The following is a 23,273-nucleotide window of genomic DNA, read 5'->3' as shown; positions in this document are numbered from 1 at the left end:
AAGTACTTCTAGTTGCAATACCATTATGACAAGTACTTCTAGTTGCAATACCATTGTAACAATTGTGCTTCTAGTTGCAATACCATTATGACAAGTGCTTCTAATTGCAATACCATTATGACAAGTCCTTCTAACTGAAATACCATTATGACAAGTGCTTCTAACTGAAATGCCATTATGACATGTGCTTCTAGTTGCAATACCATTATGACAAGTGCTTCTTGCTGAAATACCATTATGACAAGTACTTCTTGCTGAAATACCATTATGACAAGTACTTCTAGTTGCAATACCATTATGACAAGTACTTCTAGTTGCAATACCATTATGACAAGTACTTCTAGTCGCAATACCATTATGACAAGTGCTTCTTGCTGAAATACCATTATGACAAGTACTTCTAGTTGCAATACCATTATGACAAGTACTTCTAGTTGCAATACCATTATGACAAGTGCTTCTTGCTGAAATACCATTATGACAAGTACTTATAGTTGCAATACCATTATGACAAGTACTTCTAGTTGCAATACCATTATGACAAGTACTTCTAGTTGCAATACCATTGTAACAATTGTGCTTCTAGTTGTAATACCATTATGACAAGTGCTTCTAACTGAAATACCATTGTGACAAGTACTTCTAGTTGCAATACCATTATGACAAGTGCTTCTAACTGAAATACCATTGTGACAAGTGCTTCTAACTGAAATAACATTATGACAAGTACTTCTAGTTGCAATACCATAATGACAAGTGCTTCTAACTGAAATACCATTGTGACAAGTGCTTCTAACTGAAATGCCATTATGACAAGTACTTCTAGTTGCAATACCATTATGACAAGTGCTTCTAACTGAAATACCATTGTGACAAGTGCTTCTAACTGAAATACCATTATGACAAGTACTTCTAGTTGCAATAGCATTATGACAAGTGCTTCTAACTGAAATGCCATTATGACAAGTACTTCTAGTTGCAATACCATTATGACAAGTGCTTCTAACTGAAATACCATTGTGACAAGTGCTTCTAACTGAAATGCCATTATGACAAGTACTTCTAGTTGCAATACCATTATGACAAGTGCTTCTAATTGCAATACCATTATGACAAGTGCTTCTAGTTGCAATACCATTATGACAAGTACTTCTAGTTGCAATACCATTATGACAAGTGCTTCTTGCTGAAATACCATTATGACAAGTACTTCTAGTTGCAATACCATTATGACAAGTACTTCTAGTTGCAATACCATTATGACAAGTGCTTCTTGCTGAAATACCATTATGACAAGTACTTCTAGTTGCAATACCATTATGACAAGTACTTCTAGTTGCAATACCATTATGACAAGTACTTCTAGTTGCAATACCATTGTAACAATTGTGCTTCTAGTTGTAATACCATTATGACAAGTGCTTCCAGTTGCAATACCATTATGACAAGTGCTTCTAACTGAAATACCATTATGACAAGTGCTTCTAGTTGCAATACCATTATGACTAGTGCTTCTAGTTGCAATACCATTATGACAAGTACTTCTAGTTGCAATACCATTATGACAAGTGCTTCTAGCTGAAATACCATTATGACAAGTGCTTCTAGTTGCAATACCATTATGAATAGTGCTTCTAGTTGCAATACCATTATGACAAGTACTTCTAGTTGCAATACCATTATGACAAGTGCTTCTAGCTGAAATACCATTATGACAAGTGCTTCTAGTTGCAATACCATTATGACAAGTGCTTCTTGCTGAAATACCATTATGACAAGTGCTTCTAGTTGCAATGCCATTATGACAAGTGCTTCTTGCTGAAATACCATTATGACAAGTACTTCTAGTTGCAATACCATTATGACAAGTACTTCTAGTTGCAATACCATTGTAACAATTGTGCTTCTAGTTGCAATACCATTATGACAAGTGCTTCTAATTGCAATACCATTATGACAAGTCCTTCTAACTGAAATACCATTATGACAAGTGCTTCTAACTGAAATGCCATTATGACATGTGCTTCTAGTTGCAATACCATTATGACAAGTGCTTCTTGCTGAAATACCATTATGACAAGTACTTCTTGCTGAAATACCATTATGACAAGTACTTCTAGTTGCAATACCATTATGACAAGTACTTCTAGTTGCAATACCATTATGACAAGTACTTCTAGTCGCAATACCATTATGACAAGTGCTTCTTGCTGAAATACCATTATGACAAGTACTTCTAGTTGCAATACCATTATGACAAGTACTTCTAGTTGCAATACTATTATGACAAGTACTTCTAGTTGCAATACCATTATAACAATTGTGCTTCTAGTTGCAATACCATTATGACAGGTGCTTCTAATTGCAATACCATTATGACACGTGCTTCTAGCTGAAATACCATTATGACAAGTGCTTCTAGCTGAAATACCATTATGACAAGTGCTTCTAACTGAAATACCATTGTGACAAGTACTTCTAGTTGCAATACCATTATGACAAGTGCTTCTAACTGAAATACCATTGTGACAAGTGCTTCTAACTGAAATACCATTATGACAAGTACTTCTAGTTGCAATACCATTATGACAAGTGCTTCTAACTGAAATACCATTGTGACAAGTGCTTCTAACTGAAATGCCATTATGACAAGTACTTCTAGTTGCAATACCATTATGACAAGTGCTTCTAACTGAAATACCATTGTGACAAGTGCTTCTAACTGAAATACCATTATGACAAGTACTTCTAGTTGCAATAGCATTATGACAAGTGCTTCTAACTGAAATGCCATTATGACAAGTACTTCTAGTTGCAATACCATTATGACAAGTGCTTCTAACTGAAATACCATTGTGACAAGTGCTTCTAACTGAAATGCCATTATGACAAGTACTTCTAGTTGCAATACCATTATGACAAGTGCTTCTAATTGCAATACCATTATGACAAGTGCTTCTAGTTGCAATACCATTATGACAAGTACTTCTAGTTGCAATACCATTATGACAAGTGCTTCTTGCTGAAATACCATTATGACAAGTACTTCTAGTTGCAATACCATTATGACAAGTACTTCTAGTTGCAATACCATTATGACAAGTGCTTCTTGCTGAAATATCATTATGACAAGTACTTCTAGTTGCAATACCATTATGACAAGTACTTCTAGTTGCAATACCATTATGACAAGTACTTCTAGTTGCAATACCATTGTAACAATTGTGCTTCTAGTTGTAATACCATTATGACAAGTGCTTCCAGTTGCAATACCATTATGACAAGTGCTTCTAGTTGAAATACCATTATGACATGTGCTTCTATTTGCAATACCATTATGACAAGTGCTTCTAGTTGCAATACCATTATGACATGTGCTTCTAGTTGCAATACCATTATGACAAGTGCTTCTAGCTGAAATACCATTATGACAAGTGCTTCTAGTTGCAATACCATTATGACAAGTGCTTCTAACTGAAATACCATTGTGACAAGTGCTTCTAGCTGAAATACCATTATGACAAGTGCTTCTAGTTGCAATACCATTATGACAAGTACTTCTAGTTGCAATACCATTATGACAAGTGCTTCTAACTGAAATACCATTATGACATGTGCTTCTAGTTGCAATACCATTATGACAAGTGCTTCTAGTTGCAATACCATTATGACAAGTGCTTCTAGTTGCAATACCATTATGACAAGTACTTCTAGTTGCAATACCATTATGACAAGTACTTCTAGTTGCAATACCATTATGACAAGTACTTCTAGTTGCAATACCATTATGACAAGTGCTTCTAACTGAAATACCATTATGACAAGTGCTTCTAGTTGCAATACCATTATGACTAGTGCTTCTAGTTGCAATACCATTATGACAAGTACTTCTAGTTGCAATACCATTATGACAAGTTCTTCTAGCTGAAAATACCATTATGACAAGTGCTTCTAGTTGCAATACCATTATGACAAGTGCTTCTTGCTGAAATACCATTATGACAAGTGCTTCTAGTTGCAATGCCATTATGACAAGTGCTTCTTGCTGAAATACCATTATGACAAGTACTTCTAGTTGCAATACCATTATGACAAGTACTTCTAGTTGCAATACCATTGTAACAATTGTGCTTCTAGTTGCAATACCATTATGACAAGTGCTTCTAATTGCAATACCATTATGACAAGTCCTTCTAACTGAAATACCATTATGACAAGTGCTTCTAACTGAAATGCCATTATGACATGTGCTTCTAGTTGCAATACCATTATGACAAGTGCTTCTTGCTGAAATACCATTATGACAAGTACTTCTTGCTGAAATACCATTATGACAAGTACTTCTAGTTGCAATACCATTATGACAAGTACTTCTAGTTGCAATACCATTATGACAAGTACTTCTAGTTGCAATACCATTATGACAAGTGCTTCTTGCTGAAATACCATTATGACAAGTACTTCTAGTTGCAATACCATTATGACAAGTACTTCTAGTTGCAATACTATTATGACAAGTACTTCTAGTTGCAATACCATTATAACAATTGTGCTTCTAGTTGCAATACCATTATGACAAGTGCTTCTAGCTGAAATACCATTATGACAAGTGCTTCTAGCTGAAATACCATTATGACAAGTGCTTCTAACTGAAATACCATTGTGACAAGTACTTCTAGTTGCAATACCATTATGACAAGTGCTTCTAACTGAAATACCATTGTGACAAGTGCTTCTAACTGAAATACCATTATGACAAGTACTTCTAGTTGCAATACCATTATGACAAGTGCTTCTAACTGAAATACCATTGTGACAAGTGCTTCTAACTGAAATGCCATTATGACAAGTACTTCTAGTTGCAATACCATTATGACAAGTGCTTCTAACTGAAATACCATTGTGACAAGTGCTTCTAACTGAAATACCATTATGACAAGTACTTCTAGTTGCAATAGCATTATGACAAGTGCTTCTAACTGAAATGCCATTATGACAAGTACTTCTAGTTGCAATACCATTATGACAAGTGCTTCTAACTGAAATACCATTGTGACAAGTGCTTCTAACTGAAATGCCATTATGACAAGTACTTCTAGTTGCAATACCATTATGACAAGTGCTTCTAATTGCAATACCATTATGACAAGTGCTTCTAGTTGCAATACCATTATGACATGTGCTTCTAGTTGCAATACCATTATGACAAGTGCTTCTAGGTGAAATACCATTATGACAAGTGCTTCTAGTTGCAATACCATTATGACAAGTGCATCTAACTGAAATACCATTGTGACAAGTGCTTCTAACTGAAATGCCATTATGACATGTGATTCTAGTTGCAATACCATTATGACAAGTGTTTCTAGTTGCAATACCATTATGACAAGTGTTTCTAGTTGCAATACCATTATGACATGTGCTTCTAGCTGAAATACCATTATGACAAGTGTTTCTAGTTGCAATACCATTATGACAAGTGCTTCTAGTTGCAATACCATTATGACAAGTGCTTCTAACTGAAATACCATTGTGACAAGTACTTCTAGTTGCAATACCATTATGACAAGTGCTTCTAACTGAAATACCATTGTGACAAGTGCTTCTAACTGAAATACCATTATGACAAGTACTTCTAGTTGCAATAGCATTATGACAAGTGCTTCTAACTGAAATACCATTGTGACAAGTGCTTCTAACTGAAATGCCATTATGACAAGTACTTCTAGTTGCAATACCATTATGACAAGTGCTTCTAACTGAAATACCATTGTGACAAGTGCTTCTAACTGAAATACCATTATGACAAGTACTTCTAGTTGCAATAGCATTATGACAAGTGCTTCTAACTGAAATGCCATTATGACAAGTACTTCTAGTTGCAATACCATTATGACAAGTGCTTCTAACTGAAATACCATTGTGACAAGTGCTTCTAACTGAAATGCCATTATGACAAGTACTTCTAGTTGCAATACCATTATGACAAGTGCTTCTAATTGCAATACCATTATGACAAGTGCTTCTAGTTGCAATACCATTATGACAAGTACTTCTAGTTGCAATACCATTATGACAAGTGCTTCTAGCTGAAATACCATTATGACAAGTGCTTCTAGTTGCAATACCATTATGACAAGTGCTTCTTGCTGAAATACCATTATGACAAGTGCTTCTAGTTGCAATGCCATTATGACAAGTGCTTCTTGCTGAAATACCATTATGACAAGTACTTCTAGTTGCAATACCATTATGACAAGTACTTCTAGTTGCAATACCATTGTAACAATTGTGCTTCTAGTTGCAATACCATTATGACAAGTGCTTCTAATTGCAATACCATTATGACAAGTCCTTCTAACTGAAATACCATTATGACAAGTGCTTCTAACTGAAATGCCATTATGACATGTGCTTCTAGTTGCAATACCATTATGACAAGTGCTTCTTGCTGAAATACCATTATGACAAGTACTTCTTGCTGAAATACCATTATGACAAGTACTTCTAGTTGCAATACCATTATGACAAGTACTTCTAGTTGCAATACCATTATGACAAGTACTTCTAGTCGCAATACCATTATGACAAGTGCTTCTTGCTGAAATACCATTATGACAAGTACTTCTAGTTGCAATACCATTATGACAAGTACTTCTAGTTGCAATACCATTATGACAAGTGCTTCTTGCTGAAATACCATTATGACAAGTACTTATAGTTGCAATACCATTATGACAAGTACTTCTAGTTGCAATACCATTATGACAAGTACTTCTAGTTGCAATACCATTGTAACAATTGTGCTTCTAGTTGTAATACCATTATGACAAGTGCTTCTAACTGAAATACCATTGTGACAAGTACTTCTAGTTGCAATACCATTATGACAAGTGCTTCTAACTGAAATACCATTGTGACAAGTGCTTCTAACTGAAATAACATTATGACAAGTACTTCTAGTTGCAATACCATAATGACAAGTGCTTCTAACTGAAATACCATTGTGACAAGTGCTTCTAACTGAAATGCCATTATGACAAGTACTTCTAGTTGCAATACCATTATGACAAGTGCTTCTAACTGAAATACCATTGTGACAAGTGCTTCTAACTGAAATACCATTATGTCAAGTACTTCTAGTTGCAATAGCATTATGACAAGTGCTTCTAACTGAAATGCCATTATGACAAGTACTTCTAGTTGCAATACCATTATGACAAGTGCTTCTAACTGAAATACCATTGTGACAAGTGCTTCTAACTGAAATGCCATTATGACAAGTACTTCTAGTTGCAATACCATTATGACAAGTGCTTCTAATTGCAATACCATTATGACAAGTGCTTCTAGTTGCAATACCATTATGACAAGTACTTCTAGTTGCAATACCATTATGACAAGTGCTTCTAGCTGAAATACCATTATGACAAGTACTTCTAGTTGCAATACCATTATGACAAGTACTTCTAGTTGCAATACCATTATGACAAGTGCTTCTTGCTGAAATACCATTATGACAAGTACTTCTAGTTGCAATACCATTATGACAAGTACTTCTAGTTGCAATACCATTATGACAAGTACTTCTAGTTGCAATACCATTGTAACAATTGTGCTTCTAGTTGTAATACCATTATGACAAGTGCTTCCAGTTGCAATACCATTATGACAAGTGCTTCTAGTTGCAATACCATTATGACAAGTACTTCTAGTTGCAATACCATTATGACAAGTACTTCTAGTTGCAATACCATTATGACAAGTACTTCTAGTTGCAATACCATTATGACAAGTGCTTCTAACTGAAATACCATTATGACAAGTGCTTCTAGTTGCAATACCATTATGACTAGTGCTTCTAGTTGCAATACCATTATGACAAGTACTTCTAGTTGCAATACCATTATGACAAGTGCTTCTAGCTGAAATACCATTATGACAAGTGCTTCTAGTTGCAATACCATTATGACAAGTGCTTCTTGCTGAAATACCATTATGACAAGTGCTTCTAGTTGCAATGCCATTATGACAAGTGCTTCTTGCTGAAATACCATTATGACAAGTACTTCTAGTTGCAATACCATTATGACAAGTACTTCTAGTTGCAATACCATTGTAACAATTGTGCTTCTAGTTGCAATACCATTATGACAAGTGCTTCTAATTGCAATACCATTATGACAAGTCCTTCTAACTGAAATACCATTATGACAAGTGCTTCTAACTGAAATGCCATTATGACATGTGCTTCTAGTTGCAATACCATTATGACAAGTGCTTCTTGCTGAAATACCATTATGACAAGTACTTCTTGCTGAAATACCATTATGACAAGTACTTCTAGTTGCAATACCATTATGACAAGTACTTCTAGTTGCAATACCATTATGACAAGTACTTCTAGTCGCAATACCATTATGACAAGTGCTTCTTGCTGAAATACCATTATGACAAGTACTTCTAGTTGCAATACTATTATGACAAGTACTTCTAGTTGCAATACCATTATAACAATTGTGCTTCTAGTTGCAATACCATTATGACAGGTGCTTCTAATTGCAATACCATTATGACACGTGCTTCTAGCTGAAATACCATTATGACAAGTGCTTCTAGCTGAAATACCATTATGACAAGTGCTTCTAACTGAAATACCATTGTGACAAGTACTTCTAGTTGCAATACCATTATGACAAGTGCTTCTAACTGAAATACCATTGTGACAAGTGCTTCTAACTGAAATACCATTATGACAAGTACTTCTAGTTGCAATACCATTATGACAAGTGCTTCTAACTGAAATACCATTGTGACAAGTGCTTCTAACTGAAATGCCATTATGACAAGTACTTCTAGTTGCAATACCATTATGACAAGTGCTTCTAACTGAAATACCATTGTGACAAGTGCTTCTAACTGAAATACCATTATGACAAGTACTTCTAGTTGCAATAGCATTATGACAAGTGCTTCTAACTGAAATGCCATTATGACAAGTACTTCTAGTTGCAATACCATTATGACAAGTGCTTCTAACTGAAATACCATTGTGACAAGTGCTTCTAACTGAAATGCCATTATGACAAGTACTTCTAGTTGCAATACCATTATGACAAGTGCTTCTAATTGCAATACCATTATGACAAGTGCTTCTAGTTGCAATACCATTATGACAAGTACTTCTAGTTGCAATACCATTATGACAAGTGCTTCTTGCTGAAATACCATTATGACAAGTACTTCTAGTTGCAATACCATTATGACAAGTACTTCTAGTTGCAATACCATTATGACAAGTGCTTCTTGCTGAAATATCATTATGACAAGTACTTCTAGTTGCAATACCATTATGACAAGTACTTCTAGTTGCAATACCATTATGACAAGTACTTCTAGTTGCAATACCATTGTAACAATTGTGCTTCTAGTTGTAATACCATTATGACAAGTGCTTCCAGTTGCAATACCATTATGACAAGTGCTTCTAGTTGAAATACCATTATGACATGTGCTTCTATTTGCAATACCATTATGACAAGTGCTTCTCGTTGCAATACCATTATGACATGTGCTTCTAGTTGCAATACCATTATGACAAGTGCTTCTAGCTGAAATACCATTATGACAAGTGCTTCTAGTTGCAATACCATTATGACAAGTGCTTCTAACTGAAATACCATTGTGACAAGTGCTTCTAGCTGAAATACCATTATGACAAGTGCTTCTAGTTGCAATACCATTATGACAAGTACTTCTAGTTGCAATACCATTATGACAAGTGCTTCTAACTGAAATACCATTATGACATGTGCTTCTAGTTGCAATACCATTATGACATGTGCTTCTAGTTGCAATACCATTATGACAAGTGCTTCTAGTTGCAATACCATTATGACAAGTACTTCTAGTTGCAATACCATTATGACAAGTACTTCTAGTTGCAATACCATTATGACAAGTACTTCTAGTTGCAATACCATTATGACAAGTGCTTCTAACTGAAATACCATTATGACAAGTGCTTCTAGTTGCAATACCATTATGACTAGTGCTTCTAGTTGCAATACCATTATGACAAGTACTTCTAGTTGCAATACCATTATGACAAGTTCTTCTAGCTGAAAATACCATTATGACAAGTGCTTCTAGTTGCAATACCATTGTGACAAGTGCTTCTTGCTGAAATACCATTATGACAAGTGCTTCTAGTTGCAATGCCATTATGACAAGTGCTTCTTGCTGAAATACCATTATGACAAGTACTTCTAGTTGCAATACCATTATGACAAGTACTTCTAGTTGCAATACCATTGTAACAATTGTGCTTCTAGTTGCAATACCATTATGACAAGTGCTTCTAATTGCAATACCATTATGACAAGTCCTTCTAACTGAAATACCATTATGACAAGTGCTTCTAACTGAAATGCCATTATGACATGTGCTTCTAGTTGCAATACCATTATGACAAGTGCTTCTTGCTGAAATACCATTATGACAAGTACTTCTTGCTGAAATACCATTATGACAAGTACTTCTAGTTGCAATACCATTATGACAAGTACTTCTAGTTGCAATACCATTATGACAAGTACTTCTAGTTGCAATACCATTATGACAAGTGCTTCTTGCTGAAATACCATTATGACAAGTACTTCTAGTTGCAATACCATTATGACAAGTACTTCTAGTTGCAATACTATTATGACAAGTACTTCTAGTTGCAATACCATTATAACAATTGTGCTTCTAGTTGCAATACCATTATGACAAGTGCTTCTAATTGCAATACCATTATGACACGTGCTTCTAGCTGAAATACCATTATGACAAGTGCTTCTAGCTGAAATACCATTATGACAAGTGCTTCTAACTGAAATACCATTGTGACAAGTACTTCTAGTTGCAATACCATTATGACAAGTGCTTCTAACTGAAATACCATTGTGACAAGTGCTTCTAACTGAAATACCATTATGACAAGTACTTCTAGTTGCAATACCATTATGACAAGTGCTTCTAACTGAAATACCATTGTGACAAGTGCTTCTAACTGAAATGCCATTATGACAAGTACTTCTAGTTGCAATACCATTATGACAAGTGCTTCTAACTGAAATACCATTGTGACAAGTGCTTCTAACTGAAATACCATTATGACAAGTACTTCTAGTTGCAATAGCATTATGACAAGTGCTTCTAACTGAAATGCCATTATGACAAGTACTTCTAGTTGCAATACCATTATGACAAGTGCTTCTAACTGAAATACCATTGTGACAAGTGCTTCTAACTGAAATGCCATTATGACAAGTACTTCTAGTTGCAATACCATTATGACAAGTGCTTCTAATTGCAATACCATTATGACAAGTGCTTCTAGTTGCAATACCATTATGACATGTGCTTCTAGTTGCAATACCATTATGACAAGTGCTTCTAACTGAAATACCATTATGACAAGTGCTTCTAGTTGCAATACCATTATGACAAGTGCTTCTAACTGAAATACCATTGTGACAAGTGCTTCTAACTGAAATGCCATTATGACATGTGATTCTAGTTGCAATACCATTATGACAAGTGTTTCTAGTTGCAATACCATTATGACAAGTGTTTCTAGTTGCAATACCATTATGACAAGTGTTTCTAGTTGCAATACCATTATGACATGTGCTTCTAGCTGAAATACCATTATGACAAGTGTTTCTAGTTGCAATACCATTATGACAAGTGCTTCTAGTTGCAATACCATTATGACAAGTGCTTCTAACTGAAATACCATTGTGACAAGTACTTCTAGTTGCAATACCATTATGACAAGTGCTTCTAACTGAAATACCATTGTGACAAGTGCTTCTAACTGAAATACCATTATGACAAGTACTTCTAGTTGCAATACCATTATGACAAGTGCTTCTAACTGAAATACCATTGTGACAAGTGCTTCTAACTGAAATGCCATTATGACAAGTACTTCTAGTTGCAATACCATTATGACAAGTGCTTCTAACTGAAATACCATTGTGACAAGTGCTTCTAACTGAAATACCATTATGACAAGTACTTCTAGTTGCAATAGCATTATGACAAGTGCTTCTAACTGAAATGCCATTATGACAAGTACTTCTAGTTGCAATACCATTATGACAAGTGCTTCTAACTGAAATACCATTGTGACAAGTGCTTCTAACTGAAATGCCATTATGACAAGTACTTCTAGTTGCAATACCATTATGACAAGTGCTTCTAATTGCAATACCATTATGACAAGTGCTTCTAGTTGCAATACCATTATGACAAGTACTTCTAGTTGCAATACCATTATGACAAGTGCTTCTTGCTGAAATACCATTATGACAAGTACTTCTAGTTGCAATACCATTATGACAAGTACTTCTAGTTGCAATACCATTATGACAAGTGCTTCTTGCTGAAATACCATTATGACAAGTACTTCTAGTTGCAATACCATTATGACAAGTACTTCTAGTTGCAATACCATTATGACAAGTACTTCTAGTTGCAATACCATTATGACAAGTACTTCTAGTTGCAATACCATTATGACAAGTACTTCTAGTTGCAATACCATTGTAACAATTGTGCTTCTAGTTGTAATACCATTATGACAAGTGCTTCCAGTTGCAATACCATTATGACAAGTGCTTCTAGTTGAAATACCATTATGACATGTGCTTCTAGTTGCAATACCATTATGACAAGTGCTTCTAGTTGCAATACCATTATGACATGTGCTTCTAGTTGCAATACCATTATGACAAGTGCTTCTAGCTGAAATACCATTATGACAAGTGCTTCTAGTTGCAATACCATTATGACAAGTGCTTCTAACTGAAATACCATTGTGACAAGTGCTTCTAACTGAAATGCCATTATGACATGTGATTCTAGTTGCAATACCATTATGACAAGTGTTTCTAGTTGCAATACCATTATGACAAGTGTTTCTAGTTGCAATACCATTATGACAAGTGCTTCTAGTTGCAATACCATTATGACAAGTGCTTCTAGTTGCAATACCATTATGACAAGTGCTTCTAGTTGCAATACCATTATGACAAGTGCTTCTAGCTGAAATACCATTGTGACAAGTGCTTCTAGCTGAAATACCATTATGACAAGTGCTTCTAGTTGCAATACCATTATGACAAGTGCTTCTAACTGAAATACCATTGTGACAAGTGCTTCTAACTGAAATGCCATTATGACATGTGATTCTAGTTGCAATACCATTATGACAAGTGTTTCTAGTTGCAATACCATTATGACAAGTGTTTCTAGTTGCAATACCATTATGACATGTGCTTCTAGTTGCAATACCATTATGACAAGTGCTTCTAGTTGCAATACCATTATGACAAGTGCTTCTAGTTGCAATACCATTATGACAAGTGCTTCTAGTTGCAATACCATTATGACAAGTGCTTCTAGTTGCAATACCATTATGACAAGTGCTTCTAGCTGAAATACCATTATGACAAGTGCTTCTAGTTGAAATACCATTATGACAAGTGCTTCTAGTTGAAATACCATTAGGACAAGTGCTTCTAGCTGAAATACCATTATGACAAGTGCTTCTAGCTGAAATACCATTATGACAAGTGCTTCTAGTTGAAATACCATTATGACAAGTGCTTCTAGTTGCAATACCATTATGACAAGTGCTTCTAGTTGCAATACCATTATGACAAGTGTTTCTTGCTGCAATACCATTATGACATGTGCTTCCAGTTGCAATACCATTATGACAAGTGCTTCCAGTTGCAATACCATTTTTGACAAGTTCTTCTAGTTGAAATACCATTATGACAAGTGTTTCTAGCTGCAATACCATTATGACATGTGCTTCTAGCTGAAATACCATTATGACATGTGCTTCCAGTTGAAATACCATTAAGACTGAGCACATAGGCCTCCCGGGTGGCGCAGTGGTTAAGGGTGCTGTACTGCAGCGCCAGCTGTGCCATCAGAGTCCCTGGGTTCGCACCCAGGCTCTGTCGTAACTGGCCGTGACCGGGAGGTCCGTGGGGCGACGCACAATTGGCCGAGCGTCGTCCGGGTTAGGGAGGGCTTGGTCGGTAGGGATGTCCTTGTCTCATCGCGCACCAGAGACTCCTGTGGCGGGCCGGGTGCAGTGAGTGCTAACCAAGGTTGCCAGGTGCACTGTGTACCCTCCGACACATTGGTGCGGGTTGGAGGCGCGCTGTGTTAAGAAGCAGTACGGCTGGTTGTGTTGTTTAATCGGAGGACGCATGACTTTCAACCTTCGTCTCTCCTGAGTCCGTACGGACTGAGCACATAGAACATAGAACATCACTAGAGACAATAGAGGAAGTTAAATTGATTAAACAAAAAATGTATTGATTCCCAATGAAAAACAAAAATAAGCATGACATGGCTTTTGGAATAAGTGCAGATTTGACAAATATAATGCATTCCCATGAATCAGTCAAGATTTCTTTGTAAATAAATAGTTCCTTCAAAATAAATGTTACCATACATCAAATCAAAAGTGCAGTCAAATCAATCATATTTTCAGGAAACACTGGTTGACAAAAACAAAAACTTAACAGTATTCAATCACATCTTGTGACAAACGATCCCTCTTTTTCTACATGAGTTTGCAGATGGCTTTTCAGATGATCTCTCCTGCCTAAACCCATACCACATAAACCACACTGGTGTGGCTTCTCCCCAGAGTGGATCTTCTCATGCCTTCTGAGGTGAATAAGCTGGGCAAAGGTCTTCCCACACTGGGTACAGACATGTGCCCCTTCTCCGGTGTGGCCCAGCTGCCCAATGTAGAAGGACTCTTCAGGGCTTCTCACCAGTGTGGAGCTGTTGGTCCTTCTTTAAATACGCTACTGAACTGAAACTCTTCTCACAGTCGGGGCAATCATATATCGTTCTTTCCCCCTGGTGATTTCGGACATGGAGTTTGAATTTCCTGGAAGAGCTTAGTGTTTTCACGCAATTTGAGCATTTGTACTCTTCAGCAAAAGAGTAGAGGTGTTTCTTGAAAGTGTCATTTCTAGTGAAGGTCTTGTGACACTCACCACAGTGAAATGGTGTGATTTCGGATTACTAGGAGTTTTAACACCCATCCTACAGTGACCAAAGCTGTAATCTCTGGTTAGTATGAATTATCTTATGACATTTTGGGCTTTCAAACCTGCTGAAGGTCTTTCTACACTGCACACAAGAGAAGGGTCTGTCCTCGGAGTGGGTTTTCTGATGGCCTTTCAGAGTGGTCGAGTGTCGGAAATTCTTCTCGCATATGGAACACTTGTATTTCTCCTCGGTGTGGATACGGAGGTGTTTCGACAGATCGCCAGAACAGCTTAACCTCTTCTCACACTGGACACAAGGGTAAGGTTGCTCACCTATGTGAGCTCTGTGGTGGTTTTTCAGAATATTGAGGCAGCTGAACATTCTCACATAGGGTACATTTGTGTGGCTTCTCTCCGTGGCAAGTTCTCGTGTGTGATGTTAGATGCAACAGAAAGTTTTCTCTCATTTACAGCACTGAAACGGTCTGTCTTCAATGTTTATCGTTTAATGTGCAACAAGCTCATATTTTCTTGTGAAGTCCTTGCCACACTTTGAACGAACAGGGAAATGGTCTTTGTCCAGCATGTAGACTTCCTCTAATCACCTAACTCCAGGTCATGTAATGCCACTGTGACAAAATGTCTCCAATAGTATGTACTATGAATATCTACTATGAAGATGTATTATGAAGTGCAATGTGGAGCTTAGTTCAATATATTGTAGCTTGATGACAGAATCCTTACCATTGTTCATCAAGGAGGTAGACAGGGTTTTCAGTTCCCATCAAAACAACATATGTCAGCTGAGTGGTGACATTCCTGTCCTTTACACCTGAAACAAAATACACAGACAAGATAAGTTAGTGTGTATGAGTGTGTTTGGATCATTTTGTGTGTGTGTGTGTGTGTGTGTGTGTGTGTGTGTGTGTGTGTGTGTGTGTGTGTGTGTGTGTGTGTGTGTGTGTGTGTGTGTGTGTGTGTGTGTGTGTGTGTGTGTGTGTGTGTGTGTGTGTGTACCTGGGTGGGCTGGACCGAGGCAGCCTGCCAGTACATGTATGAGCGTGCGAGCTACGTGGGAGCCATGTGTGTGTCTCATGAACTCTGCACAGTGCTCCCTCACCACGCGACACAGTGACAGAACCTGAGCCTCCAGTATCCCCTAATCCTCCCCTTCTGTCTCTGTATCTCCTTCTGTGGTGGCTGACTTCTCCTCCCATGAGCTCTTTTCTAAGAGAAATAAACAAGTAAGATTCATTATATGTGTTATGACCTTAACGAAGTTACCTAACACAAGACATTTCAGGGCCTAGACGTTGTTTTCAGATTGGTAACCATCAGATTCACCTCTCCATCTGGGCATCTGCCTGAGGGCCCTCTCCACGACGTGACCCCCACATATTTCACATGACATTGTCTTGAACTCCAACCCGGATTCTCCGCCGAGCTCGGCCAGCACCTCCCCCACCAGGCCAGGGCTAGTCAACGGGAGCAGCTGCTGGCGGATGACACTTCCAGTCACATCCATGGCAACCAGGGCGGCCTGCCTTTTGATCTCCGTCAGCACTCTGTCCACAAAGAGAACTACAAGGAAAGGAGGAAGAAATTAAGATATGAAGCCATGTTGTATAGACCACAGAAATGTACATTTACACACACACAATTTCTAACCTAATCTCCTCCCCCTGCCCAAGGTCATTCATTTCACCTCTCTCCTCACCCTCTGAAGCCTTCACTGAGTCTCTCTCCCACTCTGAAGTAGCCCAGAGTGGGAGAGGCATCCAGACGCTTCCTGGCACCTCCTTCTTCAACTCCTCCTCTTCCACCCCTACCTCCTATTCCATCCACTGCTCTCTTTCTCGCTCCATCTTCTCCTCATTCACCAGCTTCTCCTATTCTTCTCTCGTCATCCCTTCTTCTTCCTTCTGCTCCTCCTCTTCCACCCCATCTCTTTAGCTCCTCCTCCTTCATCTCTCCATAGGAAGCTACGAGTTAACTGACAAGCCAAGATCATTTTTTGTCAAGTGAAACATCTCATTTTGACCAATTTCGTTTAAGGAGCGGTCAACAAATGAAGAATATGTATGATCTGAATCTGCTTCTGGTGAAGCTAGCTAACGTTATAGTAGCTAACAAGAAACCATGGTCGTGGAAGCCAACTACAACCCCTCTCTACCTATTCAAATCGCCTACATGGTTGATCTTTATTAATATCTTATAAGTTTTACCATATGAGTCAAATTAGTAACAATACAGATTACAATATAAATGTTACAAAATACAGTCAGCAAGCTAGCTAATAGTATAACTCACATGTGTCGTTTACAGTGGGAGCAAATGAAACATAGTGGACAGAACAAGCAAGGAGGTGGGCAAAGCCAAGCACGAGCTAGCGAGATCCTATTGGTGTAGCGTGTATTTGCATATTTCCAGTAGGCACCGCCTCTAAACAAAGCAATTTTTTTCAACTTTAAAACTTTGTCTATAAAGTCTATAAAGTCTTTGTCTATAAAGTCTATAAAACTTTGTCTATAAAGTCTATAAAGTCTTTGTCTATAAAGTCTATAAAACTTTGTGAACTGTGTCCATAACAGATTGTAGTTTTGGGAACATAAACATTTATTGAGATCATATGTTTCATCGATAAGAAAATTTGCAGAAAATCGGCCCGAGTTCCACACTCTTCCACTACCCGCGACTACCTCTCACTACCATATTTGGTGGTGAGAAAACGTTAAACGCATGCTTCAGCATTGTAGTTCCTGTGACTTGTCTGGCAATGCTGTGTTTTTGGGGCGTGATGATGACGTCAATATGCAAAAGTCTTTTTTTTTTATTTAAACTGTCAGGAGGCTCTTGGCTTTGTGTCATTGTTTTATCCCCAGGGCAATTGAGTGAATCATGAATAGTGGTTGCTGGTTGGCAAGTACAGTATGTGTGTTTTATGAATGGGTTGATAAAAAGAAAAAATAATAATCATCATCACATTGTCTCGCATCCCTTGACTCACACACAAATGCATACACATTTCATCACATTAATGTAAGACTCACAGCGTGGACATCACCCGTATGATGTCACCAGGGTAATAGCTAGAACTCTTGATTGCAAAATCCCTCCACTCCCCTGACGTAAACCCTTAGACACAGCAAAGACATGACACAATAAAGCACGATAAAACATGCAGATAGATCATCAGTTTTACTAATTTATTTAATAATTCCCTCACTCCCTTCCTGACCTTAATAATGTTGCTGAGTTCTCTTCATCTATAGGTTCTCTCTTTCTCTGTGTAATCTACAACATATGAAACATTTCCCTAATTTAAATGTCCGAAATGTGTTTACCTTAATCTACAATATATTTATATTCCATACATTTCCAATGTGGCCCTCTCCTCTTGGTTGTCTGTCAAAATTATCCCCAAAGCATTCACCTGTTGAAATTTCTTCATTGTGTTGGTTTGCCTTCTTAAAACCCAGCCCAACAAAACATAAGTCAATATATTAAACAATTCATTGTTTGCCTATTTCCATTTAATGAATTTCAGGGCTCCAAAGATACAAAGTCAAATCAAAATCCAATCAAATTTGATTTGTCACATGTACAGAATACAACAAGTGTATACCTTACCATGAAATGATGAAACATTGGAAACAATCATGAGGCTATATACAGGGGTTTACCGGTACCGAGTCAATGTGCAGGGGTACAGGTTAGTCGAGGTAAATACCCATGCTCTTCAATATGCTCTATTCAAATATTTCAGCTCTTTAAAGACTGTAATGGGCTATGGACAATGTTTTACAGTACAGTGGCTTACAAAAGTCTTCACCCCACTTGGCGTTTTTCCTATTTTGTTGCCTTACAACCTGGAATTAAAATATATTTTGGGGGGGGGTTGTATCATTTGATTTACACAACATGCCTACCACTTTGAAAATGCAAAATACATTTTATTGTAAAACAAACAAGAAATGAGACAAAAAAAACAGAACACTTGAGCGTGCATAACTATACCACGCAGTCCTCATACCACTCAGGAAGGAGTCTCCTAGAGATGAACGTACTTTGGTGCGAAAAGTGCATATCAATCTCAGAACAACAGCAAAGGACCTTGTGAAGATGCTGGAGGAAACAGGTACAAAAGTATCTATATCCACAGTAAAACGAGTCCTATATTGACATAACCTGAAAGGCCGTTCAGCAAGGAAGAAGCCACTGCTCCAAAAGCACCTTGAAAAATCCAGACTACGGTTTGCAACTGCACATGGGAACAAAGATCGTACTTTTTGGAGAAATGGTACCAAATACTAATTGAGTGTATGTAAACTTCTGACCCACTGGGAATGTGATGAAAGAAAGAAAATGTGAAATAATTAATTCTCTCTACTATTATTATGACATTTCGCATTCTTAAAATAAAGTGGTGATCCTAACTGACCTAAGACAGAGAATTTTTACTAGGATTAAATGTCAGGAATTGTGAAACACTGAGTTTAAATGTATTTGGCTAAGGTGTATGTAAACTTCCGACTTCAACTGTATGCACCAACCCCACCAACCCCACCAACCCCTTTTCAGTTATTAAGTTATTTTTTCATGTCATTTCACCAATTTGGACTATTTTGTGTATGTCCATTACATGAAATCCAAATAAAAATCAATTTAAATTACAGATTGTAATGCAACAAAATAGGAAAAACGCTGAGGGGGTGAATACTTTTGCAAGGCACTGTAAATACCAGCCCTGACCCAACCCATGTCCTGTTAGAGAAACATTGATACTATTATAGTCCAGTGATGATATAGAATCAATACCTGAAAGACCTGCTCTGACCCTGGCTTGGCCTTTCCTCAATGCTTGTTTTATTTAACCTTTATTTAAACAGGTTAGTCTCATTGAGATACAAATCTATTTTTCAATAGAGACCTGGACCAAGGCAGCAGCATCAACACAACCGTTTCAGACAAACAGGCACAACCAGACGAAGATACATCCGTATAAAAAGCCACACGCCAGTAAAGAACATGTAGACAACACAAGTCTACATAAGGCAATGCTGACTCGTGATATTGGGTGACAACTAGAAACAGCTGCATGACTCACCAACCTGTTCATCTATTTGACCTTTGAACTCCTCTAGGGACACCAGGTCCTGTGGCGTTCAAATCAAAATCAAATCAAATCAAATTTATTTATATAGTCCTTCGTACATCAGCTGATATCTCAAAGTGCTGTACAGAAACCCAGCCTAAAACCCCAAACAGCAAGCAATGCAGGAGTAGAAGCACGGTGGCTAGGAAAAACTCCCTAGAAAGGCCAAAACCGAGGAAGAAACCTAGAGAGGAACCAGGCTATGTGGGGTGGCCAGTCCTCTTCTGGCTGTGCCGGGTGGAGATTATAACAGAACATGGCCAAGATGTTCAAATGTTCATAAATGACAAGCATGGTCCAATAATAATAAGGCAGAACATTTGAAACTGAAGCAGCAGCACGGCCAGGTGGACTGGGGACAGCAAGGAGTCGTCATGTCAGGTAGTCCTGAGGCATGGTCATAGGGCTCAGGTCCTCCGAGAGAGAGAGAGAAAGAAAGAGAGAAAGAGAGAATTAGAGAGAGCACACTTAAATTCACACAGGACACCGAATAGGACAGGAGAAGTACTCCATATATAACAAACTGACCCTAGCCCCCCGACACATAAACTACTGCAGCATAAATACTGGAGGCTGAGACAGGAGGGGTCAGGAGACACTGTGGCCCCATCCGAGGACACCCCCGGACAGGGCCAAACAGGAAGGATAGGTTGGCTTTAGGTTGGCTTGGAGGGAATTCCAAGACCCAGGGGCTTGGTAATGAAAATACTTTCTTTTTTTTCATGTTTGGAACTGTCAGCATAAAACAAGATTAGGATCTGAGCTTGTACATGTATGTGTTTTCGTTTCAAGCTCGAAGAGATGATAGATAAAATGGCAGTTTTACTAAAATGGCATTATAAATAAGAATTTACCCGTGTTTGAGTCTGCGTGTTGCTTGCGATGTCCACCCGGCATTGTAAAGTTTACAAAGGTGAGTTAGACATCTCTGGTTAGTGACAAAACGAAGGATGCATGATAGACAGTCAAGAGCCTTCAGTGTAGAGCTTGAGGCTTGCACATAAATATTATCACCATAATCCAACACAGAAAGAAAAGTACAAAGGATCAACCCCCTTTGTTGGCAAAGACAAATAAAGCCTTGTGCCGTTAATAAAACCCAATACGCAACTTGAGTTTCCTGACAAGGTTCTACATGGTTAGTGAAGCTCAATTTGTCATCTTATCCAAACTCTATGGAATGTCCTTCTAATGTAGTAATGACATGGTTATCAGTGTTTACTATTGGAAAAATACCATGCATTTTGATTAGGAGGAATTTAGAACAAGCTCCAACAAAGATCTTTTAAAACCATTCAACAGAATATGTACGAGTAGGAGCTGTTTGAGCCTTTTCAAAAGTCGAACTGCTGCCACTAAAGTACAGAATAACGGTTTCAGCTAAAAATGTACAACAGCTGACTCATACCGCTCTGCATTTCACTGCTGGCTTGCCTCTGAAGCAAAGAAGTGTTGGTCTGGCTGTTTTGTGGATCGGAGACCAGATGCTGCTGTAAATGGGGCTGGAGGGCCAGTAGGAGGCACTCTTTCCTCTGGTCCAAAAAATTATAATCACAAATCTGTCTTTCAGATGGAATGTTGAACTGGTGTTCTGACTCTCTGTGGTCACTAAAAATCTAAGAGTAGGGGTGTTGTTTTTGTATTCTTTATTTAACTAGGCAAGTCAGTTAAGTACAAATTCTTATTTACAATGACAGCCTAACCCTGATGTCCTGGCTAAAATACCAATCGGGACCTCATACCATCATAGCCACCTAAATCATCCCCAGCTTCCAATTGGCTCATTCCTTTCCCATGTAACTATTTTCTAGGTTGTTGTTGAGAATGTGTTCTTATTCAACTTATTTGGTAAAAAAACAAAACAATGGATAGATAGATAATAAACAATAGGAGGCCTTAAATGCATCCTTCAGGCACACCTGAGCACAGATCTATTGTATAACCATCTGCCTTAACACGCTGGGTTCGATTTGACAGGTAGTTCACAAACCACTCCACGGCATGATCAGTAATCCCGATACACTTCAAACTCTGCACAAAGACAGTATGGTCGACAATGTCAAAATCTTTCGAAAAGTCTATGAACACAAGATACACAATGCAACTTGTCATCCAGGTCACGGTGGATATCATTCAAAACATTCAAGGTTGCTGTCGCAGTGCTGTGGCTTGACCTGAAACCTGATTGCATGACACTCAGAATGTTGTTTTCCTGACGGTAGACCATAAACTGTATATTGACTAGGGAATACTTTTGCCAAAACAGACTATTTACATATGGGCCGATAGTTGTTCAGTTGAGTGGAATCTCCTCCTTCCAAAAAAGGTAGGACAAATATGCTGATTTCCATAGTTTGGGGATTTCATTACTTTCTAAGGTGAGGTTGCAGATGCATGTTAAAGGCATAGCAATGATGTCAGCAGCCAATTGTAGAAGGCGGGGGTCTAGATCATCAGGGGCAGGGGATGATTTTGACATCAATTTGCCATCAGGTCTCTAGACACCTCTGAGACTGAGAAGGGTGAGAAGGAGAACCTGGAGAAGGAATAGACAGGGGTATCAGGTTTCATATAATTTGCCTGCGTCAAGGAAATGCTGATTGAAAGAGTTCAAAATAGAGGTTTTCTCACATACCGCTTATGTGTATACCAGCAGTTGTTTAGGAAGTTGTGCATTTTTTTTGCACTCCAAACCTTTCACTACTTGCCAAAATTTGCAGGGATTATTCAGATTCTATGCAGTAGACTTGAGGTAGCGGTCAGCTTTCATCTTTCAGGTCTTAGTCACAACCTGATTCCAAAGATGTTTGAGCTGCCGTTGACCACTGAATTTAAAAAAAACTTTCCTTACACCGTCAGCTGCAGTAGTAATGGGAGAGGTGACTCCGTTATTATTTAACAGTGTCAATATGGCACATACCAATCGTGACTCTGGACCCTCAGCCTCAATCACAAGAAGTCTAATTCTAGACTGTGTTTGGTGTACTGTAGTAAGACAAGCATACATTTTTTTTTACATATACGTATAAACCTGAGATTTA

This window comes from Oncorhynchus keta, chromosome 23 (genome assembly GCF_023373465.1).
Source record: "Oncorhynchus keta strain PuntledgeMale-10-30-2019 chromosome 23, Oket_V2, whole genome shotgun sequence".
Classification (NCBI taxonomy): Eukaryota; Metazoa; Chordata; class Actinopteri; order Salmoniformes; family Salmonidae; genus Oncorhynchus; species Oncorhynchus keta.
The sequence above is the reverse complement of the archived record's forward strand: the minus strand, read 5'-3'. Positions refer to the sequence as shown.